Genomic DNA, 9,962 nt, shown 5'->3' on the forward strand with positions numbered 1-9,962 from the left:
CAGCAGGTTCTAGGACAGAAAGGTAGCATGGAAGGACCTGACAGAAGAAAGCTGTTCAAACATGGTAGTCAGGAAGCAAAGTGACAAAGGAGAATGCAGGGACAAGAACACAGATTTATGGGTTAAGTTCTCAGAAATCCACTTCCATCTAGGTCACACCTGCTACCTGCACTAAACTTATCTGATGTTGAATCTACTGATAAACACATGACTCTATGATATAATTACCTTCCAAACAGAATATTTTTGGGGATGCCTATCAGAGGTTGCAGGAAAAATGGAGTGGAAAGAAAGGAAAATTTTTTGAGCACCTACTTGTTACCAGAATCACAGCAGGCTTCTGTGATGTATTCCTCAGAAATCTCAAACATAGACATCACTCTCCACAATTTTACAGATTCGAAATGAAATATTTGAAGAGAGACATTATTCACCAAGATCAATCTCCTAGAAACCAACCAGAACTAGAAGTAAAGTTCCAAGCTGGGAAGCTCCTTCCCTAGGTCCACCTAGACACTCATTCAGGCCATGATTGCGTCTGATGTCCCAAGACCGATAAGGTATAATTTTGACCCAAGGCCCAGGCTCTTGTCAAACTCTTTCTGCCAAAAGGTCGCATTTAAGTGTTATCAGTTGCAGCTTATCAATTGACTTATATTAATCCTCTTATGTAGGATGGCTCCATGGGGCTGCAAAGTGAGTATGGTAGTAGACACAAAGTAGAAAAGAATCCTGCTTATATTATCATATATAATAAAATCCAACAAGATACAACCTGTTTAGACCAATGGAGACAGAAAAACAAAAGCTTGATGAGACTTCAAAACAAGATGATACTAAATCAGTATTACCTATTAAGATGTCATTTTCTCCAAAATAGCTGTTCCTATCATTCAATCTTCTCTGCCTCGGTTTTGTTCTTTACTGTTTTGTTCAATTTTATTATAACTGATGATATAGACAATTCTATTAGAGATAGCGGGAGGCATTATGGTAACCATTGTTGATCACCTTGTATTATGCTTTTACATTATCTATTGTGTCCACCCTTTTCATTTGATTGACTCTGTTCTGTTATGTCACATTTGGTTCTACTCCCTTCCAAAAAAGTAATAAGAACTGTGGGAGCAACAAAACCCAAAATGGGTAATTGTCATTGTACAAAAGAGAGGAAAAGAAAGTGCTCTAAACGATATAACTGCATGTATATATAAGTGTATAAGATAGATAATGATATCACTGAGTTTTGTTGGATCATTGAACAGAACTGTTTGTAGTCTCACTGTTGGAATGTCCACTTTACAAGCTTTAATTTTGTGACTTGAACAATTATTTCTAAGATGACAATAAGTAATCCATTAACTAGTGATTTCCTACTGTTTATTTTTTTCTGTAAATCTGTATAACTTGTACCCTTTCTCTGCTTTTTTTCCCTCCTTAAATAAAATTATAAAAAAAAGAAAAGAATCCTGAACCTTCACATGGTATTCTGTGAGAAGACATATTACACTGTACTCATCCATGCCTACTTCATGCAGATCCGATTGGAATGAGAAACTGAGGATCAAAGAAATGAGATGACTCTTCAGGCCGAGCCAGCATAGGTCACAGGTGTCCCATTCACTGCAGCTGACTACCATATATAACGATCTAACCACTGCTCTAAGCAAGAGACTCTCAGCCACATGGAGCAGGCTCTAAAATGAGCTGACACAAATCTCTTACATAATATATACAAGGAAGGTAATGAGACATCTATGATTGCTGCAGAAATGGCATAGGATGGAACCAAAAAATCTGAGTTCATAAAAGGCAGCCAAGTCTTCTAAAATGTTCATACCACCTTGGTCTGTGCTAGGCACTCTAGGGATTAGTCCACTTCTGTGCAGCAAAAGCACCATGACGTGTGAACCATCATTATCAAGATTTTACAGATGTGAACACTGAGTCCAAGGCATATAATGTGGCTGGTAAGTCTTCAAACACAGAGAGCATGATCCCAGACTGACCAGTTCCCTGCATCAAAGTCATGGTGCCCATTCCAGTCCTTGTGAATCCCTCTCCATACTCCCTCCCAGACGTTCAACACAGGGCAGCCCTGGAGACACTGGTCTCTGTTGCCACTGCTTGGGACCTCAGGAAGAGGTAACCTACTCTGGGATTGGAATCTCCCTGGAGCAACATCTTCCTCTCTCCTCCTCAGCAAAGGAAGAACCTACATGAAATCCTGCGCTCCCCACATCTTCCAGACTGGTCATCATGTGCCTTGTCCCTTTCCAAAACAGTCACTTCTCAAACAACTTCCACATTTCAGGCACATTTCTGGGGGCTAGGAAACCAGGCTGAGAGATTGAGATGTGGTGCTGCTTTTGGGAAGAGCAAGACAGGAAGAACAACTCTCTTAGTAACAGATTAGAACTAGGAAGTACACAGCAGAGGACAGAAATGGAAGCAGGGTCATCTTGGGTGGTGACTTTTGAGCAGCAACCAATTGTGAGGCAGCCTGTGGGGAGAGTGCTCCAGGCCAAGGGCAGCATCAATAGTGGTTCTTATTGGTGTGGCCTACAGGGGAAGCAGGCGAGACATAGTCCAGGGAAAAAGGCGAGGCTATGAGGATGGCAGTGATGCATTCTTCTGCTTCTGCACCCTTCCCTGGTAGATGGCCTTCCTGTCACCAGAGTCAGAGAACAGACTCTCAGAATAATGGCTACAAACCTTAAGGATACTACTAGAATGAACGTTTCAGCAGGTTTCCCAAAGACTGCAGTGACACAGGATACAGATCAGTATAATGAAGCTACTAGTACCAAAACTCTTGTGGAATGAAATGAATCATTTATATAGCAAATACATTTTCCTGCATAGCATATGTTAAATGTATAAAGATTTGTAATTTTTTTTAATTTTCCTATTAGACTCAGCTAGAAAATTTCAGATACCTTGCTACTGAAAACAATATGTAGGTAGGGATTTTCATCATTTAGACACAAAAGCATTCATCTCCATTCATATATCATTTCCTCCTGGGGATAGGTTTCTTTATCTAGAGGAATATTATTACCCAGGTTGATTTTTACCTCTTCAACAATGAAACAATTTTATTCCTGTATTTATTTCAAAGCGTAGTTTTGCAGGTACATCAATATAAGTTGGAAGTTGTTTTCTTTCATGACTTGAAATACTTCACACCAGACTTGCAGGAGAACATGGCAGATAGATAACAGCAGCTATGCAGGCTCTCTGAGATACCCAGCATAGAATCCAGGAATGGTGTGCTGTGAGGAGTCCTAAGCAAGGGGAGATATACCCTTCCGACCCAGGAATGAACTAAGCTGAGAGAAACTAACTGGAAATGCAACGTTCTATAACTGGAACAGATAAAATCTCAGCATGGAAGCTGGAATCCATGCCTCTGGAAGCCACTGTTTGAATTTCCTGCTGCTGCTGCTGCTGCTGCATCTGAATTCGTACAAGGACAGAGACGTGCAAAAGGCTTGAGAGCGGGAATTGGTCAACAGAGTTGAGATTGGGACTGGCGGCGGGGAGTCCTGCATCGACCTGCGGTGAGTGAGAGGAACTGGGACTCTTCCATAGACTAGGAGACTCTTAAAAGAGGACATTCTGGGACCAGGCACAGAAGCTGGAATAGGACGTTGCAGTGACTTCAGTCGCATACTCCTCTCTTAAGCAGGATTGGTGGGGAATGCTTGGCCTGGGTGATGCCAGAGACTAAGACCCAGTAGGCTAGCCCAAAGCAGGTCACAGCACCTGGCAGTGTACCCCAGCATTGAAGCCTTCAGTAGGTTGACCTGGAGGGGTGAGCCCAGCAGAGACTGCCCAGGTCTGTGTTTCCCTCATGCACTGTAGTTGGCGGGAACACCCAGCTGGCACAATTCAAACAAACTGTAACCAGCAAAGGAAAAAATGGGGCCTCCTATATACACTTGTATGGAAGGAACAAAATGTATCAGAAGAAGGAGCAACAAAAAAGGGTCCTCAGTTCCAAATCCTGAGAACACTGATCCATGAAAAGTAAATACAAAGGAGAATGAGTTCAGAAAACATGCAATATCAGACATAGCACCAATAGACATAAAGCAATATATCCGGAGCCTCATAGACAATTTCAAATGTGAAATATTTAACGAAATAAAGCAAGAAATAAGTAGAATTTTTAGAGAAATGCTAAGCACTGCCCAAGAAAAAACAGAGGGTGGAATGGGAGAACAGAAAAAAGGGGAGAATTGTTTGGTGAAGAAGATAGAGGAAACATAGAGTACGTGAAGCAGGTTCAAAGAGATTACCAGATAAAACTCTATCAAAGAGATAAAAACTCTATCAAAAGGTGGCATAACAGCTTGAAAGAAACTAAGGATAAATTATCTGAACTGGAGGACAGATTTGTAAGGTGGGAGCATGAAATGAAAAACTTCTTAAAAAATAACAAGAAAACAAACAGCAATAATACAAAGGTTAGAAGGTGATAAGAGGATCTATAACTTAAGAGTTAAGAATGTAAAAGAAGAAGTAGGGACACAAACAAATGAACTGCAAAAGCTATTCACAGAAATAATCCAGGAGAATTTCCATAATTTAGTAAAAGCTAAAGAAACAGGACCCCAACCACCTACAACCCAAACAGAGCTACACCCAGGCATATAATAATCAAAATTTCAGAAATCCAATTTTCATGGTTTATGTATATGTCCCCCAGGCCTCATGAGTTTGCATTGTTCATTTGTGATGGTTCATTGTATAGTGCTTGGATTGAGGGTGTCAGTGCTCCATCAACATAGGGGTGGAGCTAGGATGTGATGTAATGGCAGGAAGAAGGTATGTCTTTCTCTTTGCTGGTCTGAGCTTGCTGTTTGCAGCCGCCATGAACGGCGGTCCAGCAATGCCCGCCTGTCTTAGAGCCAACTGTGTGTGGACTGAAACCTCCAAAAACTGTAAGAAGTAAACCTTTCCTTTCCCAACTTTGGCATCAGGTATTTTGTCTCAGTGACGAGCATAAAGTAACTAAGACACCAATATAAGAACTGAATATTAAAAGCCTTCAGAGACAAGAAACAGATCACTTACAAGGGAACACCCATCAGAATTACAGCAGACTTCTCGGCACAAACAATCAAATCACGAAGATCGTGGGGAGAAATAATTCAAGTTTGAAAGATAACCTCCCGCCAAGATTGATATATCCAGCACAACTGTCCCTAGAAATTAATGGCAAAACAAGGTGCTTCCAGGATAAAGAGGAACTAGGGGAATTTGCAACCACCAATTCAACTCTACAGAGAATACTGCAGGATATTCTACAAAAGAAAAACACCAAGATTCCAAAATGGCAGAGAGGCCACAATGAATGGAGCAGAAAGCGAAATGAAGAAGACAAATTGACAGCTAACGACAGAAAAAGAGCTCAACAGAAATGAGGCAGAGAAGGTTGGATAGTAGGGACAACTATTTTGGAGAAAACAAGACATCATAATAGCTAGTGCTGATTTAGTATCATCTTGTTTTGAAGTCCCATCAAGCTTTTATTCTTCTGTCTCCATCGGTCTTAACAGGTTTTATCTTATTGGATTTTATTATATGTGATAATATAAACAAAATCTTTTATAGACAAGGAGATTATACAGAAACCATTGTTCATTTTCTGATAGTTGGTTCTAAATACCCTGTAATACTGTCATTCTCTTGAATGGTTTTACATTGTCTTGATATGTTTGGTGCTACAGTATACAAAGTTATACTCAAAGATTTCAAGGAAAGAGACACTACAGTAACTACTTTTATGTCAGGATATCTTGTGGTGAAACACTATTTTGCTTAAATGGTTATGTTTTGACTGCGCTGTTTTGTTGTTATGCCCTCTTTTATCTCAATTTCCTTTTTAAATTATTTACTTTTTTATTTTTATCTTTTTAATTAAGGGAAAATCAAATAAAAATAGCAGGATATATTATAGTAACCCACTTTGATTTCCTATTAACTTGATTTGAAACCCTGTATTGTTTTCACCATTTTGTTTTGACTGATTTTCCCCTATTCTGCTTTGCTTGATAGTACCAAGTTCAAAAATATAGGCAACAACTGTGAAAACAATAAGATTCATTATGACACCCATTCTGGTTGACTAATTATCTTCTTTTGAAGTCCTGTAATGTCTCCAATGTTTTGGTTTTATTCTTTACTGTTTTGTTCAATTTTATTATAACTGATGGTATAGGCAATTCATTTTAACATAGCAAGAGGCAGTATGGTAACCATTGTAGATCACCTAGTATTTTGTTTTTACATTGTATATTATGTCCATCCTTTTGATTTTACTGACTCTGTTCTGTTATGTCACATTTGGTTTTACTCTCTTTAAAAAAAAAGTAATAAGAACTGTGGGAGTTATAAAACCCAAAATGTGTAATTGTCATTGTACAAAAGACAGGAAAAGAAAGTGCTCTAAAGGACATAACTGCATGTATATTTAAGTGTATAAGATAGGTAATCATATTACTGAGTTTTATTGGATCATTGAGAGGAAGTGTTTGCAGTCTCACTGTTTGAAAGTCCACTTTATATGCTTTAATTTTGTAACTTGAACAACTATTTCTAAGGTGACAATATGTAATCTATTAGCTAGTGATAGACAGAGATAAACTTTTTTTTTGGTCTTTTTCCTTTTTATCGGTACTGGGAATCGAACTCACAACTGCCTGCTTACAATGCAGGCACTTATGCTGCTGAGCTAAATCCCCAGCCCCCAACTTGTACCCCTTTTCTGTTTTTTTTCTTTTTCTCCTTAAAGAAAATTTAAAAAAGAAATACTTTACACCAAGCTCTTCCTGACATGCAGGTTTGTGTTGAGAAGTCAACTGATTTTTTTTGTCCTTCACTTGTATGTGATCTGTTTCATTTATTGAACAGCTTTTCATATTGCTTTTTGTTCTGATTTTATGGAATCTTGGGTATTATATATCTGGGTAGAGATTTATGAGGTCACGGTTGTTTGGATTTCTATATGCATCACTTATATGTATGTCAGGTTCTGTTCCCATACCTGGAAACTTATTGCCTTCACAAATAATGTTTTAATGACATTTGCATTGAATCCTGATTTTTCATTGTCAGTTAAAGTTATATTGCTTTACTTTTAATCATCTTGTGGCTGTTTTTTTTTATTTTCTGTCCCATTGTTATTCTTAAGGGATCTTTCTATTCATGATCCTTAGCTACAGTGGTACCCTCAGGGCCTGAAAGTCTATCTTCAGTTTCTTTCAATCTGTTTTGCCAGCTTCCAGTGGAATTATTAATTTCCTGGAAATCTCATTGAATCTGTTTCATGCATTTTATTTCTTTCCTATGTTGTTCTTTCAAGGTTTCCATCGCTTTTTTATTCTCCTACATTTATTAATTTATGTCTTCTATAGCTATCATGAGCAACTTCTTCAGTTTCCTTCTGTTTTATCCTGAGAGATTCTCATCTGATTTCCTCTATAGCCTCATGGATTTGTTTCTTTAATTCAGTTATTATCATTTCAGAAATTTTAATGTCTTCCAATATATGCTATGTTTATCTCTTCTGTACTCTGACTATACCTTCCAGCTCTAGACAAAACTGTAATAAAATTCATTTGGAAAGAGAAGATACTTAGAATAGCAAAGGTAATCCTGTGCAACAAGGGCGAAGCAGGAGACATAACAATCCCTGACTCAAAAAACTTACACTACCATGGTACCATGATAAAATCAGCATGGTACTGGCAAAGAAACAGACTTGAGGGTTAGTGAAACAGATTAGAAGATTCCTACATAATGGCAAACATGCTCTGTCACCTTATCTTCGAAAAAGGGATCAAATAGTCTCACTGTAGAAAAGATATCATCTTTAATAAATGGTACTGGAAAAACCCTCTTTCCACAAGCCAAAAACTAAAAAAGAGTCATGTCTAGTACCATGCACTAAAGCCTAAATGGATCAAATATCTAAGTATTAAAACTTCTGTTTTAGTCTACTGGAAGAGAAAGTTGGTAGAAACCTTGAAGAGACATTGGTAGGCAGAACAATCATGAACAGAACACAAACTGCATGAGAATACTTTAAAGAAACACAACTGAGATCTCCCCTTATTAAAATATTTGTGCATCAAAGAAATCACCAACAAAGTGAAAAGATAACCCACAGATTTCTAAAAGTGTGTAGCCAACTCTCCCACAGACCAAGGATTTCTCGACCCCCCCCCCCAAATTCAGAGACCGATTCCAAAAATGGACATCTGAGAACACACACTTTTCTGATGAAGAAATACAAATCACAAATAAGTGTATGAAAAAACATTCAACATCATTGGTCTTTTGGAAAATTGCAAATTAATACAACCTTGAGAGTCTATCTCACCCCAAGAACAATGTCCATCATAAAGAAATCAATCAGTAACATTGATTGGCAGGACTGTGGTGGAAAAAGAACTCTACTGATTGTGGGAGTATGCAGCCAGTGTGGAAATCAGTGTAGAGATTCTTCAAAACAAAGAAACAAACAAACTAGGTTTGGAGGTGCCAGCCAATGAACCCAGCTACTCCACTTCTGGCTATTTTGCCACAAGAATTAAAAATATCATACCATAGAGATACATGAGCGCCCAGGTTTATAGCATCATAATATATAATACCTAAATCTTGGAAGCAATACAAATGTCCATCCGACAAAGAACAGATATAAAAAAGATGTGGTATTTTTCTACAATGGAGTGTTATCAGCTATAAAAAAGGAAAAACTTAAGGCTTTTATAGTTAAAAGGATGCAACCCGAGACCATACTCATAAGTGAAATAAATCAGATTTGCTTATCTAAATATTGCATTGTCTCCCTAATACAATAAACTGAAGGTGTTAATATGATCAAAATGTCCAATAGACATTGGGAAAGGTGAACAAACAACTGGAATGAAGGAAAGAAGAAAAGAAGTAAAGTGCAAGGTAAAATATATATACACCCATATACATACATGATAGCTAAGATAATGATACTACTAATTTCTGTTAGTTCATTGAAAAGAATGGTTTGTATATCTTATAATCTGAGCAACTACTTTGAAGATAACTATACATAATTCAGTAACTGATGTCAGTCTCCTACTTTCTTGTTTTGAAATCCTGTATCATTGTTTCTATTATTTTTCTCTTTAAAAAAATGAAAACAACACTTACATTTTTGGCAGACAGACATGGGATGAATTCTGTAGATTACCTATGGAAGGCCTTCAGTATGACACCTTGATAAAAGTGTAAGAGGCAGTACCTGCCACGGGGAAAAGACCATTGTTCCTCCATTTGCCACTGATTCTATTTCAGCTTGCTGGAGAAGCATCTCATAGAGGGTGTAGGCCACTGCATATACAGCATCGTATATATGGTAACTACCATCAGTCATCCTTCTATCAACAAATTCCCAGACAACCATGCCAGAGACATATGGGGGAGGGACAGTTCTTCAATGTACAGTTGAAATGTAGGAATGAACAATCAAAACACTACATCTGATATGTAAGTTGTCTGTTGAGTGTTTGGAGGGGTTAACCACCTGAATCAAAACGTTTCTTTCTTTTCCAATCAGGTTCAATTGGTACATTTTATATGTACATAATGCTCACATTAATCATAGAGAATTTGTGCCTGTAGCTGATTTTGTTTCTTTTTTCCCCTTTCCCCCACCCTCCTTTCAATCCTCACCCCTTTGATATGCAAAACTGTTTTTTCCAGTTTTTCCCAGTTTTCTTTTTACTTTTGCATTCTCTCCACTTTGTTTACCATCCTATTTGATTATTTTATTCCTATTTCACAATAACTATTATATATTTATATATACATATGTACATATACACAGACACACACACACACACACACACACACACATATATATATATATATATATATATATATAGAGAGAGAGAGAGAGAGAGAGAGAA

Source organism: Cavia porcellus, unplaced genomic scaffold, assembly GCF_034190915.1.
Source record: "Cavia porcellus strain 051 isolate PalLab524CR breed Dunkin Hartley unplaced genomic scaffold, mCavPor4.1 scaffold_17, whole genome shotgun sequence".
NCBI lineage: Eukaryota > Metazoa > Chordata > Mammalia > Rodentia > Caviidae > Cavia > Cavia porcellus.